The 24,822-nt window shown below is 49.6% G+C and overlaps 1 protein-coding gene across 1 annotated transcript in view; it reads left to right on the forward strand.

Moving 5' to 3' along the window:
- cfap58 (cilia and flagella associated protein 58) overlaps nt 1-24,822 on the forward strand; it is a 191,483-nt gene that overhangs the window by 166,108 nt on the left and 553 nt on the right. The window lies entirely within an intron of this gene.

Consider the following 24,822-nt stretch of genomic DNA (forward strand, 5'->3'; position numbering starts at 1 on the left):
GAAACCCACGCAGACACGGAGAGAACATGCAAACTCCCCACAGAGGGCGACCCCCAATGTTGGACTACCCTGGGACTCGAATGCAGGACCTTCTTGCTGTGAGGAGACTCCGCTAACCCCTGCGCCACCATGCCGCTTCTTATCCATCTTGACATAAAAATGAGAAACCAAATTACCTAAAATGATTTCAAGTATGGATACATGGAAATGGTTTACAACAGCCGATGAACATTCAATCATAAACAGATGTGAATGTAAACCTTTAAATATCATCAAAAAGTAGTGTCACATCTCAAATAGATGCTTCACTTACATGTCTCTCTACCAGCATGACATAAAATATAGATTTCCAAAGCTGATTACTCATCAAAGAGTAAGTTTGCCATCTACAGGTTAAAAGCCATGTAACCATGATCCACTGTGGATGTGCAACATCGTTACTGGCAAGTAGAACTTGAACAGGAAAATCACAAGAACACCACATTTACGATAGGAAGTGGACTCTATCACTTCAAGGTTATGCCTATGGGACTCGGCAACATTTCAGAGATTAGTGGAGACATTCCTTCATGGTCTCCCATGGAATACATGTCTCGTGTATTTGGATGATGTCCTAATCTTTTGGAGAGCTACCGTTCTGCTGGTTTTCACTACAACCCTAATTTAACACACCTGGGTCTACTAATTACCTAATTACCAAGACCTTGATTAATTGAATAGGATCAGGTTTGTTAAGTTATGTTTGGAGTGAAAACCATCAGGATGGTAGCTCTCCAGGAGTAGGGTTGGTGACCACTGACCTACAGCATCTGGAAGAAGCTCTCCGCCTCAAGATCAACCTTGCGAAATGCTGCCTTGCCAAGGACAATGTCTTGTGTCTTGGGCACAGAGTCTCCAAGAATGGCATCCAGCCTTATCCTTGTAAAGTGAAGAGTGTGAAAGAATGGCCCACTCCACATACACCCACTGAAGTGAGAGCATTTGTGGGACTTTGTTCTTACTACTGCAAGCTCATGAAGATCTTTGCTCACCATGCTTTACCACTTCATGAGGTTACGGAGAAGAATGTGCGGTTCTGTTGGTGATCAACATGCCAAGAAGCATTTACTTACCTGAAATATATCTTGTCCAACCCTTTTCAGACTTCAGCCTATCATTCTACTTCTACACAGATGGTTCCTGCTCCATCATTGGTTCTGTGTTAGTACAGAAACAGGACAACAAAGGGATTGCCATTGTCTATACCAGCTACCAAATCTGAGAGAAAGTGGTCGACCTTTGACAGAGAGCTTTGGGCTATCATCTGAGCTCTTAAGCACTTTTGCCATTTTCTTTACAGCCATTTGTCATTGTTACTGACCACAAGCCTCTTCTGGGACTGAGAAGAATCTCCATTGACAATGACAGGACTGGACATTATGCTTGCTGGGCCCTTGAGCTTGACTCCTTTTAATGGACAGGGAAGGTCACATTCAACACATTGCAGTTAGCACAATGCAGTCAGCAAACCAGAAAACTTAATCAGACAATTCCACTCCTCCCCCAATGTCTGCAGTACTGAACCTCCATCTGAGTCGAAGACCACAACTGAGTCAACACCATGGATTGGTCTAGAACAATCTGATGCCTTGCTTCTTGTATTCCCCCTCCCAAGTGATGAGACAGACTTGCAGGAAAAAAGCAGAAGGACCCCATTTTCTCAGAAGTCATGAAATTGAAATCAAGAGGTCAAAAAACCCCACACTGACAGATGAAGAAACAACCAGCCACAGAGAAAGTACTCTGGAGGGAGTATCACACACTTACTTTTACAATGGTCTGCTCTGACATAGTAAATTGCCTCACTCACCTTCCAAGTCATTGACCTGCCAGGTTTTTGTCCCTCAAGAATTGACAGATGTTTTGAAGCTTCTGCATGGAACCCTGTCACAGGCCACATGGCAGTAGAGGAGTTCCTGCAACCTGTATGACAACTATGTTACTTTCATGTCATAAGATATACGTGCCTGATGTAAGAAGTGTATACCTCTGATGACTGTGGACTCTGATGCGCCATTCTAGAAAGTGGCAGCTGACATCTTAGAGCTGCCTGTTACCACTTATGGCAACAGGTATGTGCTAGTAGTTCAGGAATACTTTTCCAAGTATGTCAACCTCTATGTCATGCAAGTCCAGAAGGCAACAACTGTCACCAGGTGCCTGTTTGAAAACGTCATCAGAGAACATACAGATCAAGGAGGCCAGTTTGAGTCTGATCTTGTCAAAAATATATGTCAACTCTTAGGCATCAAGAAGACCAGGTTCAGCCCTTACTTTCCACAAGGTGACGGAATGGTCGAGCACTTCAGTAGGACATTCATTGACGAACTAGTCAAGATGCTAATGCAACAGTTGAATGAGTGGGATGAATGTCTCAATCAAATTCCCCTGGCCTACAACACCAGTCCACACTCGTCTACTGGTTTTACACCATTCTTCCTCATACACAGTCAAGAAGCCCACATGCAAGCTAATGTGCTGTTTGACTCCAGGCCACAGTCATTCTCCTCTACATCTGGTTCTCCTGCAGCGTATGTTGCCCAGCTGACTCAAAAGTTGCATTCTGCTTTTGGAGCTGCTCATGCTCAACAGAAGGCTCTATGACCAGCATGTGAGACACACCCCTCACTCGCCAGGTGACCATGTATGGTCTAGTGACCCCGCTACAGCTCGGCAGAAGCTATCACTACATTGGAGAGGTCCTTTTGAAGTTTATAGTGCCTTGGAGCTGCAGATAAAGAATCTGATGTGACATATAGGCTATGGTACCTGTTGGACCCACCTGAGAAGACACGTGGTCAACTATAACCGTCTACGGCCATACAACAGTAAGCTCCTCCTGCAAGGAAGACATGGTCTGGTATGACACTTATCTGATGTTGACTTACCTGTGCCTTCCTCATTTCCTGGACTCACCACTTTATCTGGATCCTTATCTTTCCAGCCATCCAGCATCATTGAGACTTCTGAGCCAACTCAAATACTTACTCTAAGACCAACCTGCTGCTCACCTGGTTTATCTACAGGTCCCACATCTTCTTCTTGCCGAGTTCATCCTAGGGGACTGAGATTGTCCTCTGTGATATTGCCTACTACAGCTAACCAAACGGCTACAGCCACCTCTTAGGCCAAAGATACAGCTCATATGAGCCCAGCACACCAAATTAGACTCCTTTGTCATTTATATGACTATGTGTTAAAGAAAGAAAGAAGAAGAAGCGGCATTATTTTTTTGTCATTATACAGGTTACAATGAAATTTGTTCTCTGCATTTAACCCATCCTTTTTCTTTTTTTTTAAACATTTATTTCTGATTTTTCCCTTTTTCTCCCAATTTAGTGGCTAATTGATCCCTATTTTAATTCAAACACCCACCCTCGTACTGCATGCGTTCGCCAACTGCATCTCTCCGGCCGGCAGTCTCGAAGGAGACGCCTCCTCACTTTCGTGACAAGGCGAATCCAGGCCGAACCACTGCTTTTTCTGACACACACAGAGACGCATTCATGTGACGAACACAAGCCGACTCCGCCCCCCTCCCGAAGACAGCGCTACCAATTATTGCTGCTTCATCGAGTCCGGCCATAGTCGGATCCGACGAGACCGGGGCGCGAACCCCAGTCCCCAGTGGGCAACTGCATCGACACATTTAACCCATCCTATTGTATAGGAGCAGTGGGCAGTTACAGCACCCGGGGACCAACTCCAGTTCTTCTTTCCATTGCCTTGGCCAGGGACACAGACAGGAATGAATATTAACCCTAATATGCATGTCTTTTTTTATGGTGGGAGGAAACCGGAGCACCCAGAGGAAACCCACACAGACACAGGGAGAACATGCAAACTCCACAGAAAGGGCCTGGGATTCAAACCTAGGACCCTCTTGCTGTGAGGCAACAGTGCTAACCACTGGGCCACCATGCTGCTCAGATGGAAAAGAAACTGGCCCCTCTGACACACACACACACACAATAGTATTTAGGCAAAAACAGACAGACTGAAATTAACACACATGCATGCTCTCACAAACATGCTGACACTTGAACATGAACGCTGATCTCATGGAAACCACACTAATTCACTTGGTCCTTCACGTGCACATGCCCATGTAAAGTGGAGTCAGTTTAATTTGCCACCACTGATGTTGTGTATTACATTATTATTATGTTGCAGTTACAAACGAGGACATTTGTGTGTGTGTGGGGGATGTATTTTAAATTAATCATGAAGCTTATTATTTTGGCTAAAATACATTTAATTTTAGGGAATGAGTAGATCATTTTCCTTTGTGTTTACTTACCTTAATATTTTTCTTTTATCTGATTGGTTAGTTGCACAGTAACCAGGACTTCCTGTTGGGATGTCTTGTGTCCGTGTGGGGAAGACATGAGAGCTTTAACGTGTGCTGGCGAGCGAAAGCTGCATCAGCGGTAATCTGTCTCGATCCATTTATTTGTTTGCACGGTAGAGTAATCCAGGGCCCAGAAGGGAGGGAGGGCCTCGGGAAGCCTGAAATTAAATATTTGTTTTGGTTTGTCATAAGTGTCATTAGTGTCATAACTTCAGTTAGAATTGACTAATACTTCAGTTGAGGGACTTAACCCTCATAGCACCTGACACTGGGCCGGATCCGCCCACAGTCCGGCAGATCCGCATAGGAATCACATCCGCCCCATAGACTGCTTCCTGCCTCTGCACCGATTCCGGCAGATCACTATAGCAATCAGATCCGGTCCGAGATCGCCCCAAAAAGACACTGGGGCGGGTCCGTTTTGCAGATCCGCTCCAGTTGCTGTGATACATCCGGCCCGGATCTGGCTCAGTTTCATTTTGCTGTCTGGGAAAGAAAATAGTGGAGGCTCTCTGAGGCCCCTCTCACCCCTCTCTGAGGCCCCTCTCACCCCTCTCTGAGGTCCCTCTCACCCCTCTCTGAGGCCCCTCTCACCCCTCTCTGAGGCCCCTCTCACCCCTCTCTGAGGCCCCTCTCACCCCTCTCTGAGGTCCCTCTCACCCCTCTCTGAGGCCCCTATCACCCCTCTCTGAGGCCCCTCTCACCCCTCTCTGAGGCCCCTCTCACCCCTCTCTGAGGTCCCTCTCACCCCTCTCTGAGGCCCCTCTCACCCCTTACAAAAAGTGCAAAATGGTTTAGTCCCCACCTCACGAGCATCTCTCGGTGCAGCTCATCTAGTCCTGTCGCGAGTGACTGCTGATACAAGCACAAGCACGGAGTCGTGTCTTTCCCTAAGAAAGCAAAATCTGGGTTCCAGAAAAGAAAAGAAAAAAAGGAAGGGGAGAGAAGGCAAAATGAGGGGAAACAACTGCTGAGTCATTTCTTCTAAAAGAAAGGTGAGCTAGGCGCTTTTTAAAGAAAGGTGGCTAGCTATCCATTTTTTCAATCACTGCAAGATAGTTAAGTTAGGTTAATGTGCTGTGATTGTAAATAATATACAGTATGCTAGAACTCAAAAAGGTGATGCGTGAGAGACAAAAGAGGAAAGGGGCTCATAGAGACTGTTCATCAATAGAGCCCAGAATTTTGTGCTACAACCCTGGAGTAATCCACCAACAGATATCAACCCCAACCTTACATGAGCACTGAGTAATAGTGAACATTAAATTACAATCTTACTCAATTTATCACAAAAAATATATCATGACATATTTTCTCCTCTCAAAAATGTAAGATAGATTTGTTTCTGCCTCACTCTTTTTTTGTTTGGGTGCACACCTGAAGTGTGTCTATAATAGCTTTTTTTGGGGGGGGGTTTCCCTCGTTTTTCTCCCCAATTGTACTTGGCCAATTACCCCACTTTTCCGAGCCGTCCTGGTTGCTGCTCCACCCCCTCTGCCGATCCGGGGAGGGCTGCAGACTACCACATCTCCTCTGATACACATGGAGTCACCAGCTGCTTCTTCTCACCTGACAGTAAGGAGTTTCGCCAGGGTGATATAGCGCGTGGGAGGATCACACCATCCCCCCCAGTCCCCCTCCCCCCGAACTGGCACCCTGATCGACCAGAGCAGGCGCTAGTGCAGCGACCAGGACACATACCCACATCCGGCTTCCCACCCGCAGACACGGCCAATTGTGTCTGTAGGGATGCCCGACCAAGCCGGAGGTAACACGGGGATTCGAACCGATGATCCCTGGCCAAGATAGCAAAGAATCTTTGGCCCAAATATGGCCCACATTTGCAGTTATCTTAGGGCTCACATTTGGCCTTGAATGACGGCGTTGACTCAGGGTGAGTGTGGCTGCCTCAACTCAGCCACAGGTCCACCTTATATGGCCCCCATCTGGCCCACATAATATGTGCTGTAACCCAAGTCAGGCCCGGTTCATTACATTTGGTCCATGTCTGGCCCACACAACAGTTGCCAGTGCCGTAACGGAGACGTAAGTACCAAAAGTGCCCAAGATTAGGCCCAAATGTGTCTGCTATCTGGGGCCGTGTTGGTAGGCAACAGAATAGACCGCCACGCCACCCCGACGCCCTACAATAGCTTTTTGATTCTGATACGTGATGAGTGATCCCAGCTTGACACATCCTCATGTGAAGAATAACAATCACAGCTTTGCAATAAATTGTATGCAAATGAAGCTTTCGGTTATTGCATCTGGCACGGGTGCTTGCGTGCGTGTGTGTGTTTGCATGTCTGCCACTGTGTGCAATCATGTTTATGAGCTCGTCGCACAAACTCAGAGGTAATCAGAGATGATCGAGCATGAAAAACCAGAGAAATTGAATGAGTAGCGAGGATTTGCAGACCCACTGAGGTGAGGCTTTATAGTAACGACCAAGCGAGCAGTGGAGTAGCATGAACACTTAGGGCCCCACTGGCGTGTGTTGTTACCATAACAACTAACGACAACCACCATTTTCTTTTGAACGACTCAAATGATCACAGCAAACAGTTCAATATCTGTTCTACTTTCGTTCAATTTCTATGTGACAAACACACTGTGGCATCTCTGTTATCAGCTGGAATAGAAAACGGTCCCCTCTGACACACACACACACACACACACGATAGCATCGAGGAGCAAGCGCACAAACAAAAAGCTTGAAACTAAGATAGGCATATGCATGCTCACGCAAATATTCTGACAGTCCAACATGAACACTGGTCTCGGGGAACCCACACTGATTCACTTAGTCCTCCACGTGTGCATGCCCAGGCCCACTTTCTTTGTTTTCTAAGTTCTGTTACCTCTCTTAGACGACCTGAAACAGAAGAGACGTGCCGCTACGAGCTCCTCTGTGCAGAACAGTCAGTGTGTTTACATGCACAGTTAAGTCGAGCTACGGTTAAGGCTCGACTAGGCCATGTAACTAGACGACCGCTGTTGTCCCAGTATACAAGAACCGGGGAGAGAATCGATTTGTCTACGGAAGTATGTCCCACCCCGGTACGGTAGGTGGCGATATGCCCCCTTTCAGCTGGTTGCTATTTTTTTCAATCCCCACCCCCACTTTTTTTTTTCTTCTTCTTCTTCTTCTTCTTCTTCTTCTTCTTCTTCTTCTTCTTCTTCTTCCCAATTGAATCTGGCGAATTACCCCGAGCCGTCGCTGCTCCTCCCCCTCTATGCCGACCCAGGGAGCGCTCCGACCGACCAGAGGAGGCGCTACTGCAGCGACCAGGACAAATACCCACATCCGACTTCCCACCCGCAGACACGGCCAACTGTGTCTGTAGGGACGCCCGACCGAGCCGGATGTAACACGGGGATTCGACCCGGCGATCCCGTGTTGGTAGGCAACGGAATAGACCGCTACGCTACCCGGACACGGTAGAGGCCAGTTCCCATCGATGCAGAGAACGGTCAACTGAGCATGCGCGACATGCCTCTACCATGCCTCCACACGCGCCGCGTAGCATCCAGGCGCTAGGATTCTAGGAAGACCCACCCCTACTCTACGTCTGATTGGCCAACTTTAACCCTAACCACGCCCCAACCCTAACCTACCCAAACAACGGAGGCAACGAGTACTTGCTCAGTTGACCGTTCTCTGCATCGACGGGAACTAGCCTCTACCCCCGGACACCCTCAGCTGGTTGCTATTGGACCTTCTTCCGGTTGACATATTGCGTCACATACCAATACAGCCATGTGCTCAACTCCGGCGCCCGGGTAGCGTGGCGGTCTATTCCGTTGCCTACCAATACGGGATCGCCAGGTCGAATCCCCGTGTTATCCCCGGCTCGGTCAGGCGTCCCTACAGACACAACTGGCCGTGTCTGCTGGTGAGAAGTCGGATGTGGGTATTTGTTCTGGTCGCTGCAGTAGCGCCTCCTCTGGTGGGTCGGGGCGCCCCCCGGACCGGCAGCGAGGGGGTGGAGCAGCGACCGGGACGGCTCAAAAAAACAGCGGGTTAATTGGCCAGATACAACTGGGGAGAGAAATGGGAGGAAATTGAAAAAAAATTTGGATATTCAACTCCTTTAGCTAACACAACATAAAGTTTGTCTCCTCGTCTGTCCAGAAATGCGTGGTTCTCACTCCAGCACTCGCCATGTTGATACTACGCTGTTCGACTTCCGGGTGAACGACCGCCGCGGGAACTATGGATCATGCGCAGAACGCATAGGCCAGCTCGGGGCCGATTGAAGCGTGTACATGCCGGTGTAAATCGACCCCCAACCGCGTTATCTGGGTGTGTTAGTCCGACTTCGAGAAATTCGATGTACTACAATTTCAGTCGGGCTAACACGTTTACGTGTAGTTCAAAAGTCCAGACTAACACAATAACTCGACATTTTCTAACATCATGTGAACGTAGTCAGTGTTGACACAAGCGTAACGCTGGGCTGCTTTATTTCCGAGCAGGCGGGGAGAGAGTGATGGGGAGAGGAAAGAGAGTGATGGGGGGAGAGGAAAGAGTGTGATAGGGGGGGGAAAGAGAGTGATGGGGAGAGGAAAGAGTGTGATGGGGAGAGGAAAGAGTGTGATGGGGAGAGGAAAGAGTGATGGGGAAAGGAAAGAGTGTGATGGGGAGAGGAAAGAGTGATGGGGGAGAGGAAAGAGTGTGATGGGGGAGAGGAAAGAGTGTGATGGGGAGAGGAAAGAGTGATGGGGAAAGGAAAGAGTGTGATGGGGAGAGGAAAGAGTGTGATGGGGGAGAGGTAAGAGTGTGATGGGGGAGAGGTAAGAGTGTGATGGGGGAGAGGAAAGAGTGTGATGGGGAGAGGAAAGAGTGATGGGGAAAGGAAAGAGTGTGATGGGGAGAGGAAAGAGTGATGGGGAGAGGAAAGAGTGTGATGGGGAGAGGAAAGAGTGTGATGGGGGAGAGGAAAGAGTGATGGGGAAAGGAAAGAGTGTGATGGGGGAGAGGAAAGAGTGTGATGGGGAGAGGAAAGAGTGTGATGAGGGAGAGGAAAGAGTGTGATGGGGGGAGAGGAAAGAGTGTGATGGGGGAGGAAAGAGTGTGATGGGGGAGGAAAGAGTGATGGAGAAAGGAAAGAGTGTGATGGGGAGAGGAAAGAGTGTGATGGGGAGAGGAAAGAGTGTGATGGGGGAGGAAAGAGTGTGATGGGGAGAGGAAAGAGTGTGATGGGGAGAGGAAAGAGTGTGATGGGGAGAGGAAAGAGTGTGATGGGGAGAGGAAAGAGTGTGATGGGGGAGAGTAAAGAGTGTGATGGGGAGAGGAAAGAGTGTGATGGGGAGAGGAAAGAGTGTGATGGGGGAGAGTAAAGAGTGTGGTGGGGAGACGAAAGAGTGTGATGGGGGAGAGGAAAGAGTGTGATGGGGAGAGGAAAGAGTGTGATGGGGGAGGAAAGAGTGATGGGGAGAGGAAAGAGTGTGATGGGGGAGAGGAAAGAGTGTGATGGGGAGAGGAAAGAGTGTGATGGGGAGAGGAAAGAGTGTGATGGGGAGAGGAAAGAGTGTGATGGGGAGAGGAAAGAGTGTGATGGGGAGAGGAAAGAGTGTGATGGGGGGAGGAAAGAGTGTGATGGGGAGAGGAAAGAGTGTGATGGGGAGAGGAAAGAGTGTGATGGGGGGAGGAAAGAGTGTGATGGGGGAGAGGAAAGAGTGATAGGGAGAGGAAAGAGTGATGGGGAGAGGAAAGAGTGTGATGGGGGAGAGGAAAGAGTGTGATGGGGGGAGAGGAAAGAGTGTGATGGGGGAGGAAAGAGTGTGATGGGGAGAGGAAAGAGTGTGATGGGGGGAGAGGAAAGAGTGTGATGGGGGGAGGAAAGAGTGTGATGGGGGAGAGGAAAGAGTGTGATGGGGGAGAGGAAAGAGTGTGATGGGGGAGAGGAAAGAGTGTGATGGGGGAGATGAAAGAGTGTGATGGGGGGAGAGGAAAGAGTGATGGGGGAGAGGAAAGAGTGATGGGGGAGAGGAAAGAGTGTGATGGGGGAGATGAAAGAGTGATGGGGGGAGGAAAGAGTGTGATGGGGGGAGGTAGAGCATTTAAGGGCAACGAGATAGAGTGGCCCAGTAAAAACCCAGGAGAGGAGCTCCGGGGTGGAGAACAAAGGAGAAAGCACAGAGAGGAAGGAGGGCATCCCGAGAGGGTGTGGACAGCGGATATATCTCCCCTTTCTCAAACGCTCTGAGCTCTTTTACGGTTCACCTTTTTCTCCCATCTTTACCCCGAGGAGCAGGGTTGTAGGGGGTAACACGGCCTCCCGATTCAGTGTCACATTTACAGCACAGCCGTATTTCCTGCGCCGCTCTCGAGCGCTGTGTAATCAGAGTTTAACAGGGTTTTAATGGGACCTTGGTCAGCCAGAGAGCTTGCAGATGAGCTCGCCGATCCTCCGCAGGGGCGCGTATCCTCGGATAAGGAACCGTGAGAGGGAGCAGGTGGTGATGGGGAGGAGGGGGGGCGGGGTCATTGTACGGGTGGGATTACCGGGGAGAATGAGATTCCTTTTTCAACTGGAAAATGGGAAGTTAACGGATTTTGAGCTTTCCCCGAGTGCCGTGTGCTCCAGATGAGGCGGCGCGGCGCACACGAGGTCAGGGGGTGGTTTCTCACAGAGCTCCTGCTCCCCCTCACTCGGCGGCTCGCATGGCCATCCGGGGACCCTCAGACCTGCACGTGTGTTTTTTTCTCGGTCCGCACGGGTGCATGGCGGGTGTTTGGTGGCGTGTGTTAGCGTGTGCGTGTTCAGCGTGTGTCGTGCTGCTCCGTCTGATGCGCTTTGGGCCTTGTCAGTGCTCCGCCGCAGAAGTGTGACGGTCCCCGCTCCTACCTACAAAGCAGGTAATTAATTTGGACGGATCGATTTGGGGGCCTCGGATAATGACCTCTCTCAGACGTCTCACTTATTGCTTTGCAGCGGGACAGACAAGGGCGTAAACGTGGGCAAATTGTCGAGACTCTTCTCGACGATGAGATACACGGGGCGACATCATTATGCAAATACCGCTGCCCACCTGCATGAGCACATACACACACACACAGAATGATGCGCACACACACACACACAAATCGCAATTACACACGCAGAAAATTCAGTCGAGACACACTAACACTCACACCCACACGCCTACATAACATACACATGCATGTACACACACATGCAGCTTTTGCCAGTGTAAGTAAATGAAAACGCATCCTATACTCAAGATCCCTCAGGTGCCTTTGCCCAGTAAATACCCGAAAACAGCTGCAGAGCGAGCGAGCCAGCGAGCCCCAATTACACAGATCACAGACATTAGTCATACTAGCAGCGCGCGCTGGGACATTTACTCGGACACCTTTTTATGGATCTACAAACGAGGCAGCTTTTACTAATGAGCATACACTCGGCACAACAAGTAAGGAAATGTGTGTTTGGTACATTATTTCTTTGTTGTAACAATGCTTCTTGGCAATAAATCTTATATCCGGCAGCTGGTGGTCAGCACCTGGGGTACCGGAAGCTCAATACAAGAGTCGATAGCAGCAGCAAAATACACTGTTTGACATTGCAAGAGAAGATTTGGCACATTTTTCCTGGGCGCAACCCACATACTCAGCTGTGCTGCTCAGCCCACAAACGCATGTTCCTTACACACGTGGCGCCATTTTAAAGGGAAATAAACAGGCTTTCCAACGCTATAAGATGTACTGCCAAGAAGCATTGTTACAACAAAGAAATAATTTACTGTAACCGTTTATCTTCTTGCCCGGTGCGGAATTCGATACGAGGTGTATTGCACCACAAGGCGACATCACTAACCGCTCGGCTAAAGAGCCAGATCCGTCAGCTAGGGGCTAACGTGTCTTATTAGTAGTTTACAGTTGTCACCCTCTCGCGGAAGCGCGCCCTCGCGCTTTGTTATTCCCACGCTCCGAAGAGACTACTGAGGATCTGCACACGTCCGGATCCCACCGCTGCCACCAATGTAACCGGTTATTTTCTTGCCCGGTGCGGGATTCGATACGGCGTGTACTGCACCACAAGGCGGCATCACTAACCGCTCGGCTAATGGATCAGACCCGTTAGCTAGGGGCTAACGTGTCTAATTAGTAGTTTACAGTCGTCACCCTCTCCCGGAAGCGCGCCCCCGCGCTTTGTTATTCCCGCGCTCCGAAGAGACTTCTGAGGATCTGCACACTTCCGGATCCCACCGCTGCCACCAATGTAACCGGTTATATTCTTGCCCGGTGCGGGATTCGATACGGCATGTACTGCACCACAAGGCGACGTCACTAACCGCTCGGCTAAAGGGTCAGACCCGTTAGCCACGGGTCTTATTAGTAGTTTACACTACCAAACACACATGTCCTTACTTTTAGTGCTAAATGTATATCTGTAGCCTATAGAGTTTATCAGGGGTCATACCCCTGATAAATTTACCCCTGGTAAACTGTCCTGCCCCCCCCCCAAAAAACAAATAGCACTGATAATTTGTCAGATGCAGTTGGCTTCTTGACGTCGGCTGTTTGCTTATTAGCTTAGCGGGGCTGAGCACGTCGTATGCTAAGGACACAGGCAATAAGGTGAAGCTAGCCGTTAATCCCTTGGGGTTACCTGCACTGATACTGCGCCGAGGCAGTTTACCGTATTACACCATCACAGCGACCAGCGCTAATGTCTCCTCTTAACGCCAGGGCTCTCGAGTTTTGACATGAGTTCAGAGTGAGATTTTGGCGGCGGCGGCGGTGGTGGTGGTTTGGTTGGGGTGGGGACGAGGGTCTGGTCTGATAAATGACACATAAATTCATACAAATAAAAATATTTATTTAATTCATCGTTTTTTAGTGCAGGTAGAACTGGTGACCTGAACGAGAACGGGAGAACGTCACTGGATATGCGCAGTAAGCCCGCATACATGTTCGTTATGAATACAGACGACAGGGCTGATGTCAGGTTACAATGTGTCTCACAGTAAAACACCAAGCTCATCAATCTCACTTTTTTGAATAGTCCAGATGTATTTCCATGGAAATGGAGAGCTCATGAGATAACTTACTGTACACATCGGATATGGTCTTCTCCCACGTCGTTGTCGTCCTACTTCGGATTTGTGATTAGTAGACAGCTGTCCTCTTCTGTCAAGTTGTTGCAGCTGGAATATCTAAATGTTACCCGGATACAGCAATGCTATTATTTGATTGGCTGTTCGGCAGCTCTATTCTTTAATTTGATTGGCTGGTGCGTGGCAGGCCCTTCTCAACGCTATGGGGGATCCACTTGATTCCCACCTGTTCCACTGGTATAAAAAAAACTTGGTGGGCGTTACCCTGGTTCTCTGCGTGAGAAATACAAGGTGTGGCGCGTGAGCGTGTGAACGAGTCGAAATGCGTGTGTCTCACGCCCAATGCGTGAGACTTGAGAGCCCTGTAACGTCGTGTCTTTGATTAGCAAACGAGAGTTTCATCGCTTCATTTCATGAGGCAAATGATAAATGGTGACAAGCCCCTCGAAGACCCACAGTTAAGTGACGACATAGTATAAGGGACGACATAGTATAAGGGACGGGTTTTACCGCCGACAATAAAGTCACGGGCGGCTCATCCATCATCACGCCCAACCGCAGCTGCCGTGAGTTGTGACGATGACTGCGGTTTCAGCTGCGGAGGAGGAGGAGGAGAGGAGAAAGATGGCTGTTTACCGCAGGCTCTTTGTCTTGAAGCTCTCGAAACGTACTCAAGCTCCCGCTGTCCGTGTTCCCACGTGGCTCACACGTCTTATCCCACGGCGACCCGTCGAGGCAGACGGGTGGCGGCGCGGCATCTACACGGATGCTCGGGAGGACCGGAACATCACACGGGCCCGCCATCTCCGTGGGTCATTACCAAATGGTTTATGATGACAGCGCCGAACACGTGATAGACGGAGCCCTCATCCACCATTCAACCCAAGGGAGCATGTGACAACAAGCAAACTAAGACCGGCTAACGGACTCCCTGGCAGACCGGGGAGTGGCTGGTTGGTGATCCTGTGATTTCACACAGATAAGGAAAGAGGATGACGCAGGGCAACTGGCACAGTTGTTTAGGCTGCAGATTAAGCCAGTGCCACCATGCCCTCCCTCCAATGTTCAGACACAGCAACACAGAGAGAGAGAGGGAGAGAGAGAGAGAGGGAGAGAGAGACATGGGTGTGACACAGGGGCCCAAAGATGGAGAAGGGGATCTGCGGCACAGCCTAGTTGCTCTCTGTGCCAGCGTGCCAAGTGGCACTGACAGCACTGCACAGTGAGCTATATGCCAGAGCTTGTCAAACAGAGACCGTCCATCCAATCCAATCTAATCCGGTCCACCGGCTGAGGGGAGGGCTCGGTGCCAGTCATCTCAGCAGTACAAGAGCCCTCACCACCCAACGTCACGGGGCTATAAAGCACTTGCGATTGTAAAGGTCCCGCATATGTTATAAAGGTCTCTATGAGGCACTAAGAGTGCAGGTGCCCACGCACAGGGGAGACAATTACACTTAATTGCCACTCGGCTTATAGCAGAGTGAGATATATTTGGAATATGTTAAAACATTGAGAGTTGAACCTTAAAATGTATGTGATATTCTATATATAGGGTGGCACAGTGGTTACCACCGTCCCCTCACAAGAAGAAGGTCCTGGGTTCGAGCCCCGGGGTAGTCCAACCTTGGAGGGTCGTCCCGGGTCGTCCTCTGTGTGGAGTTTGCATGTTCTCCCCGTGTCTGTGTGGGTTTCCTCCGGGGGCTCCGGTTTCCTCCCACAGTCCAAAGACATGGAGGTCAGGTGAATCGGCCGTACTAAATTGTCCTTAGCTATGAATGTGTGTGTGTGGGTGTGTGTGTGTGTGTCGGCCCTGTGTGATGGCCTGGTGGCCTGTCCAGGGTGTCTCCCCACCTGTTGCCCAGTGACTGCTGGGATAGGCTCCACCATCCCCGTGACCCTGAGAGCAGGATAAGCGGTTTGGATAATGGATGGATGGATGGATGGATTCTATATATATATATATATATATATATATATATATATAGATATAGATATAGATATAGATACAGACTAGAGATAAAATCTATAGGCTACATCGTCCTTCTTAATAGCTCTCCGACTGTGCGGACATTAAAGCAGCTGTCAGGTGTGCTGCGCCGAGGTAAATTGCGCCCCCCCCCAAAAAAAACACTGCCACTGCAAATTATCACCTAATTTCTTATTACAATTAACTGTTTCCCTACTCACCAAATTTACAGTGCAAAGATCACAAAACAGCACCACCGCACAAACGTATGTTCACTTTACTGCCCTTGCTGTGGGTTCCCTTGGTCTTTCTGGTGAGCGCTATTAGACTATAAACGAGTCTGCTACAGGAATCTAGGGGTAATATCCGATGCTAACCTCTGGTTAGATAATCAAGTAGAAAGTGTTGTTCAGTCATGTTTTCTTCAGCTCAAGGTAATCACTAAAATTAGCTCTTTTTTATCAGTTGCTGATGTACAAAAAGTTGCACATGCTTTTCTCTATCCTCGGCTTGACTATTGTAATGCACTTTACTGTGGTATCAGCCAGGGCTCCCTCCACCGTCTGCAGTTGATACAAAACGCTGCTGCTCGGCTCATTACCGGGATGAGGAGGCATGATCATATCACTCCCGTGATTGCCTCCCTACATTAGCCCCCTGTTAGATTTCAAATTGATTTTAAAATTTTATTGCAAACTTTTAAGGCCTTAAATGGTCTTGCTCCTACATTCATTTCCATTTTATTGACCTGGTATGCGCCCCCTTGACCATTAAGATCTGCAGATGGAGCCCCGCTGGTTATTACCCGGTCTCGGTTTGTCACAAAGTGTGATTGGGCTTTTGCTGTTAGATTCCCCACACTGTTGACCTCTGTTCCTGCTGAACCAAGACAAACCAAGTCTCTAGCTTCTTTTAAATCTCGTCTTAAAACTTTTCTTTTTATGAAAGCTTTTACAAATGTTTGATATTTGTTTTTATTTCTCTATACTGTTTTTATTTTTATTCCTGTTTATTTTGGTCTCATTTATTTATTGTCGTGACCTCCTCTGTGTTCGTGTCCTTTGGCGTTATTCTCATTTTTGCCTTGTCTGGTTTTATTAGCACGTTGCAACAGTGTTAGGAAAAGTGCTATATAAATAAATTTATTATTATTAAAAGTTATTAACCCATCTATTTTCTGAAAATGTATTTTATTTTATTTTTTGCACAACTTATCTAATAAGAGCTGTCACATTTATGTGGTTTATGAAGACTTTCAGGTGTGCTGGGTTAAGGTTAGGTTGAGGTTAGGTCAGGTTAAGGTAGGTTAGGTTAGGTTAAATTGAGGTAAGTTCACTGAAATGGGGTTGAGGGAACATAGACATGCTCCTGTTAGGTAGCTAGCTACCACTAAGAATAAATCAAGACCGGTAGTGTCATGGTTACCACTAAGAATAAATCAAGACCGGTAGTGTCATGGTTACCATTAAGAATAAATCAAGACCGGTAGTGTCATGGTTACCATTAAGAATAAATCAAGACCGGTAGTGTCATGGCTACCATTAAGAATAAATCAAGACCGCTAGTGTCATGGTTACCACTAAGAATAAATCAAGACCGGTAGTGTCATGGTTACCATTAAGAATAAATCAAGACCGGTAGTGTCATGGTTACCATTAAGAATAAATCAAGACCGGTAGTGTCATGGCTACCATTAAGAATAAATCAAGACCGCTAGTGTCATGGTTAACACTAAGAATAAATCAAGACCGGTAGTGTCATGGTTACCACTAAGAATAAATCAAGACCGGTAGTGTCATGGTTACCACTAAGAATAAATCAAGACCGGTAGTGTCATGGTTACCACTAAGAATAAATCAAGACCGGTAGTGTCATGGTTACCACTAAGAATAAATCAAGACCGGTAGTGTCATGGTTACCACTAAGAATAAATCAAGACCGGTAGTGTCATGGTTACCACTAAGAATAAATCAAGACCGGTAGTGTCATGGTTACCATTAAGAATAAATCAAGACCGGTAGTGTCATGGTAAACAGAAAACAAGCATAAGTTGACGGTCTTGTTGTTTTGTGGACTGTTAGATGGACAGATGATCAGAGATGCATGAACGATGCTATTAATAAATACAAAAATAGACCAGTAAACAAAATGCTCCTCTTGTGTAAACCAGCTTTCAGGACTCTGTTGTGCCCTCGTGCCTGTTTGTGTTGCTGGTTAAAAAGCTGTTTCCGATTTCACTGCAAGCTGACACAGAAATGGGCTAGCTGCTGATTAGCTAACAGCTAGCTGCTGATTAGCTAACAGCTAGCCCGACTAGGTGACCAGCAGTCTAGTGCTCCTATGCGGTGAATCTGCAGCCACCCTCCACAGTCACGTTACACACGCCACATTTAGCAGTAAGATCGGTAGATAGTGAACATTAGTTGTCTATATTAATAGACAATTAATGTCCACTTGACTTTTGTCAAGTCGAGTTTATTTGAATAGGCCAAAATAGTAGCCCTGTAGTGCTTTACAGCCAGTTCAGGGACCTCAGACCCTTGAGTCCAATAAGGAAGACGGTCATTTGCGGCCTGTTTTTGACCTGAAAGTCTTCATAAACCACAGAAACGTGATGGCTCTTATTAGATACGTTGTGCAAAAGACCTTTTTTGGAAAATAGATGGTTTAATAACGTTTAATAACAATATATTTATTTATGGTGGCACGGTGGCGCAGTGGTTAGCGCGGTCGCCTCACAGCAAAAAGGTCCTGGGTTCGAGCCCTGGGGTAGTTCAACCTTGGGGGTCGTCCCAGGTCGTCCTCTGTGTGGAGTTTGCATGTTCTCCCCGTGTCTGCGTGGGTTTCCGTCCACAGTCCAAAGACATGTAGGTCAGGTGAATCGGCCTTACTAAATTGTCCCTAGGGGTGTGTGTGTGTGTGTGTGTGTGTGTGTGTGTGTGTGTGTGTGTGTGTGTGTGTGTGTGTGTGTGTGAGCCCTGTGTGATGGGCTGGCGGCCTGTCCAGGGTGTCTCCCCGCCTGCCGCCCAATGACTGCTGGAATAGGCTCCAGCATCCCTGAGAGCAGGATAAATGGTTTGGATAATGGAATGGAAAAACAAAATATCTTTATTTATATAGCACTTTTCTTAAAAATGTTACAAAGTGCTTTACAAAAGAAATAAAACCAGACAAGACAAAAATGAGAATAACACCAAAGGACACAGGGACAGAGGAGGTAACAACAGAAACATGGTGCTGGGGCATGTGTCAGGTTTTGCTCAGCCATGTGTTCTGACTGATTTTTATCCTTTGTGGGTTTTGGACTTGGAATATAAATCTTACTTCCATTGGTCTAAATGATGTAAAAGTGGGTTTTCATGGCTGTACATACCAATCGGTGCCACTGAAAGTGTGTCTCTGTGAGAGGGAGGCAGCAGGGACAGCTTCGGGGCTCTTGAGGAAAATAACTTTGCAACTGCTGTCTTAGTAAGATGATCACACAGGTCTGAAGTACCATCCACCCCTATGGGAAACCGTGGGCTCATTCTTTTAAAGAGGTTGGCACACTGCTCTGCTTAGTGTTGTCTTCTCACAGCAAGAAGGTCCTGGGTTCGAACCCCGGGGTTATCCAACCTTGGGGGTCATCCCAGGTCGTCCTCTGTGTAGCGTTTGCATGTTCCCCCCGTGTCTGCGATGGGTTTTCTCTGGGTGCTCCAGTTTCCCCCACCATCAAAAAGACATGCATGTTAGGGTTAATACTCCTGTCTGTGTCCCTGAGCAAGGCAGTGGTAGGAAGAACTGGAGTTGGTCCCCAGAAGCTGCATGGTGGCTGCCCTCTGCTCCGAGCTACACAGCTAGGATGAGTTAAATGCAGAGCATAGGGGCGTCCGGGTAGCGTAGCGGTCTGTTCCGTTGCCTACCATCACCGGGATCGCCAGTTCGATCCCCGTGTTACCTTCGGCTTGGTCAGGAGTCCCTACAGACACAATTGGCCGTGTATGTGGGTGGGAAGCCAGATGTGGGTCGTGTGCTGGTTGCTCCTATGGTCGGTTTGGACGCCTGTTAGGGAGGGGAGAGGGAACTGGGAGAATAGCGTGATCCTCCCACGTGCTACGTCCCCCTGGTGAAACTCTTCACTGTCAGGTGAAAAGAAGCGGCTGGCGACGCCACATGTATCGGAGGAGGCATGTGGTAGTCTGCAGCCCTCCCTGGATCGGCAGCAGTGGCGGTGGCAAAACGTTTTTTTGGCTAAATTAAGGTGGGGTTAATCCATACAGTGGCGGGGCTCAAATCAATGTCAGAATTTCAATGTGAAATATACAATAGAATAGCGCCCCCTCCCAACAGCTAGAAATACCACACATTAGGCGACTATGGGTTAGATGATTGCACGCTCCTTTTTTCACACGCAAAATTACATCGAGAGCAACAGACGTGGACGGTCACTACTACTACTGAGTTTAGACAATACTGTAACGTGCATGGTAGACACATTAGTAGTAGACATTAGTAGACACACTGGCCACTGGCTGACGGGTCTGACCCTTTAGTCGAGCGGTCAACGATGTCTCCCGTGGTGCGGGCAATACGGGTTCGCATCCCGGCCGTGGCAGTTCCTGTGGTTGCCCCCCCAAATTCGCTACATTACCCCCTCCAGTGTGTCGCCTGTCCTCAACCGACAACAAAGTCCCTATAGCGAAGGGGAAGCCGTCTCCGCCGCTGCAGGGGCACGGGTCCCTGTTCCCCACTGTCTGTCCGGTTGGTAGGGCCTGTGGGAGTAGGAGGGACTGTCCCGGGTGGGCTAAACTGATCTGCAGGTTCTTCAGCCAAGGGGCGGTAAGGTGCCAAACGGTCCCGGTGCAGAACTACCACCCGCCCCTGGACACACAGTTTCACCCGATACACAACATCCGAAAGCTGCTCCAACACCTCACAGGGCCCCACCCGCTGGCTGGCGAGCTTGGGGGAGACTCCTCTCTTCCGAGTTGGGTTGAAGACCCACACCTTCGCTCCTGGGGTGAAGGAGCGGCCCTGACAACGAGCGTCATACGCCTGCTTTGTTTTGCACCTGCCTGTTCCTGATGCTGCCGAGCAAACTCGTGTGCCTTGGCCAGACGTTGTTGGAGGTCCCGCAGGTACTTGAAACCGGGTAACTTGGGAAGGTCAGTGCCAGGGGGCATGCCTAAGGCTAAGTCCAAAGGGGTCTGCAGTTCTCTCCCGAACATGAGCGCGGATGGTGTACACCCAGTACTTTCTTTTACTGCCAATCGGTACGCCCACAGGACCAGGGGTAGATGACAGTCCCAGTCTCGCTGGTGCCGTGAGGTGACAATAGCGAGTTGTGTTGTGAGCGTTCAATTGAACCTCTCCACCAGTCCATCGCTCGGGGTGGAGGGGCGTTGTCCTGGTCTTCTTCAACCCCATGCGTTGACATACCTCAGCGAACACCTGTGCCTCGAAGTTCCGCCCCTGATCACTGTGTATTTCTTTGGGTGCACCGAACCTACAGAACATCTCACACACCAGCCAGTCGGGTGTAGTGGCAGCACTCTGGTCTGGGACCGCATACGCCTCAGGCCATTTGGTAAAGTAGTCCATGGCCACAAGTACGTAGCAGTTTCCATTGTCTGTGGTGGGAAATGCGCCAAGGAGGTCCACACCGACCCGCTCCATTGGGGCCCAGGCATCACAACAGTGCACAAAGAGTTCAGTGTCATGCCTGTATCCGGCCCAGTAGAACCATTGGCGCAGTTTGTTCAGCATCTTTGCCACCCCATAGTGACCTGCCCCCACCGAGCTGTGGGCCGCCCATAGCACTCGTTGGCGCCAGTCCTTGGGCACCAGTAACTGCCACACACTTCTTCCCCGGCCCAGCGCTTGCCAGACCCGGTACAACAGTCCATCATGTCGGGCCAAGATGGCCCACTGAGAAAAGTAGGCCTTGGTCTCCACCGACATGGCAGAGACAGCTTGCCAGTGGGGCGTGCCTTGGCGTCGACCCACTGTCCCACCCTGGCCAGGGTAGGATCACTATCCTGCACTGTTTGCCACTCCTGCTTGTCCATTGCCATCAGCCACACCTCCTCTGGCTCAACCTGCGGCATGGTGGACATTGGAGGATTGCTCTGTCTCGCTCCTCTTGGCGCTCACAATGTCTGCAGTCCTTGCAGGGACAACGTGAGAGGGCATCTGCATTGCTGTGCAGGCGCCCAGCTCGGTGCTGTGTCTAGAAGTCTTAGTTCTGCAGCTCCTCAATCTACCTAGCCACCTGGCCTTCGGGCTCCTTAAAGCTGAGCAGCCAAATCAGGGCCGCATGATCCATCCGCAGGAGAAAGGCCTGGCCATAGAGATTGGGGTAGCCAGGAGCTCGCGTCATGTAATGCAGTAATTGCGTTCAGGGCGGCTCAAGACACGACTGTAGTAGGCCACCACTCTCTCACCCTTGGCAACCTCCTGAGACAGGACGGCCCCCAGCCCCACATTGCTGGCGTCTGTGTCCAAGATGAAATGGCACTTAGGATCAGGAAGGGCCAGGATGGGTGCAGTGATCAAGGCGGTGCGGAGCAGGGCAAAGGCAGCTGCACAGTTGTCATCCCAGTTGAACTCCCATCCCGTCTCGGTGAGACGGTGTAGGGGACTGGCAATGGAGGCAAAGTTGCGGACAAAATGTTGGTAGGAGACGAGCCCCACGAAGCTGCACACTTTGCTGACGTTTCGTGGAACTGGCCATTTCTCGACCGCCTCCACCTTAGTAGGATCAGGGGCCATGCCCTCTGCCCCCACCACATGGCACCAAAAACTTGGTCTCACGTCGAAGGAGGTTGCATTTCCTGGGGTGCAGGCGCAGGCCCGCCCCCCGAATGGCTTGGAAGACCTGACGGAGGTTCTCTAGGGCCAGCTCGAAGTCAGCGGCATGAACCAGAAGGTCATCAAGGTAAACCACGCACCGGTTGCGGGGAATGTGAGCCAGCACCCTCTCCATTAGTCTCTCGAACGTGGCGGGGGCATTGCAGAGACCAAAGGGCATCACACGAAACTGCCAGAGTCCCTGGCCAATGGTGAAAGCCATCTTGGGTCTGGCTTCTGGTGCCAGCTCCACCTGCCAGTAACTGCTCCGTAGGTCAAGTGAGCTGAACCACTGTGACCTTGCGATGTGGTCCAGAGCGTCGTCAATGCGGGGCAAGGGGTAGGAGTCCTTAAGAGTTGCATTGTTGTAGTGTCGCAGTCTAGTGGGCGGGGTTGTGCCAGTGTCGATTGTGTGCTGCACCAGGTTGGTCTGGGTGCACTCCTCTTCGCGTGCAGCGAAAATCTCAGCGAACTGTTGGAGCAGGTCTTTCAGCTGTTGGCTCTACTGAGGGTCCAGCCGTTCACTGCTCCGCTGATACAGATCCTGGATGGCGGCAACGGTGTCCGGTGCGGGCGATACGGGTTCGAGTCCCGGCCGCGGCAGTTCCTGTGGTTGCCCTCCCCCCGAATTCGCTACAATGCTATTCACCTCATTCATGTTGTCAGGCACACCCGTCCACTGCATGCTGCGCGGCGGCAGCATTTAAAACAAGAACACAACACATAGCGTATAAACACAAACAATGTGTCACATCGGCCTATCCGTAGTGCTGAACACCAACAGTAAACAATGTGTCTGAGAGTTTCATATTTGGCACCGTAATTGTTCGTATGAGTGATTATAACTTACAATAAATGTCAATGGCACTAGCTAGCAAGCTTATGTATCCGAATGTGTGTCCGTTCTGTTTACGAAAATGATGTCATCACTTTAATAGCGGTATTTGGTGCGCGCCCGTTGATAACACCGCTTGGAGATTGAAAATGAGGGCTTCCCTTCCCATTTGCGAATTGGTCTGGCGATGCCAGGCTAACGTGGAGGCCCTGGGTTGGCTAATTCTGCTTGGTAATTTTCTTGGTTGTTCCATGGTGGGACTAAGGTGGGGCTTACACAATTCTTGGTTGGGCTAGCCATACCCTGTCGCCGCCACTGGCAGAGGGGGTGGAGCAGCGACCGGGGCGGCTCGGAAGAGTGGGGTAATTGGACAGGTACAATTGGGGAGAAAAACGGGGGGGGGGGATGCAGAGCATAATGTCCCTACAGGGATCAACAGAGTAAATCAAAAATTTGAAAAAAATCTAAAAATATATCAATCTACTTCTTCCTCTTAAAGTCTCGTGGTTGTAATGACTGCCTGTCCTAGTTAGGAAGCGCCGACTGAGAAACGAGGCTCGTGCTTTAAGTCATACAAATGGATTCAGATGTTGACAAATGTCTGGACTTGTTTTCCTCGTGCGGCCATGTATTTTTGAAACGTTATGTTAGTCTTTACCACACCATTTTCCCCTCACCCCTACCGACCAGAGGAGGCGCTAGTGCAGCGACCAGGACACATACCCCACAGCCGGCTTCCCATCCGCAGACAAGGCCAATTGTGTCTGTAGGGACGCCCGACCAAGCTGGAGGTAACACGGGGGTTCGAACCGAAGATCCCTGTGTTGGTAGGCAACGGACTAGACCGCCACGCCACCTGGACGCCTTTTTTTACATATATATATAAAATACATCTTACTGAATTATGCGAATCAGCTCCTTGAAAGAATCCCATGACTGTCTGTGGATGGTCTTTGAAGGCCTCGCCACATTTCAGAGGGGAGACGTGAGGAGCCCCTGTGGACCTGCCATGAGAGCTCGCTGCCTCTTTGGAGAGCGGCTGAAAGAGCACCAGCTGCTGGGAGAGAGAGAGAGAGAGAGGGAGGGAGGGAGGGAGGGAGGCTTGTTATAACCAATCACTAGATGGTGAGTGACAGGGAGTGTGGAGAGTTTCCTGTGTAAGTAAACCTGTGCAATTATTTGCACACATGGGCATCACGTCTTCCTATAACAGCATGCTTTTTCAACCACCATTTTGCATTTTTTTGATAAGGATTTTTTTTTTCACCACGTCCCAAGATGTGAGGTTTTTGGAGCCAGTTGTTTGTGTGTTTGCTTGTGTCTCAACAGCCATCCAGCCTCATCAACGACCTTTGTACGTATATGGTGAATCTTCCAGCCTTGTTGTGTTTTTGTTGTGTGTATGTGTATCTTCCAGCTTTGTTGAGCATCCATCCATCCATCCATCCATTTTCCAAACCGCTTATCCTGCTCTCAGGGTTGTGGGGATGCTGGAGCCTATCCCAGCAGTCACTGGGCGGCAGGCGGGGACACACCCTGGGCAGGCCGCTAGGCCATCACACACACATATTCATACCTAGGGGCAATTTAGTGTAGCTGATCCACCTGACCTCCATGTCTTTGGACTGTGGGAGGAAACAGGAGCCCCCGGAGGAAACCCACGTAGACACGGGGAGAACATGCAAACTCCACACAGAGGACGACCCGGGACGACCCCCAAGGTTGGACTAT

The sequence above is a fragment of the Lampris incognitus genome, chromosome 5 (assembly GCF_029633865.1).
Source record: "Lampris incognitus isolate fLamInc1 chromosome 5, fLamInc1.hap2, whole genome shotgun sequence".
NCBI classification, from domain to species: Eukaryota; Metazoa; Chordata; class Actinopteri; order Lampriformes; family Lampridae; genus Lampris; species Lampris incognitus.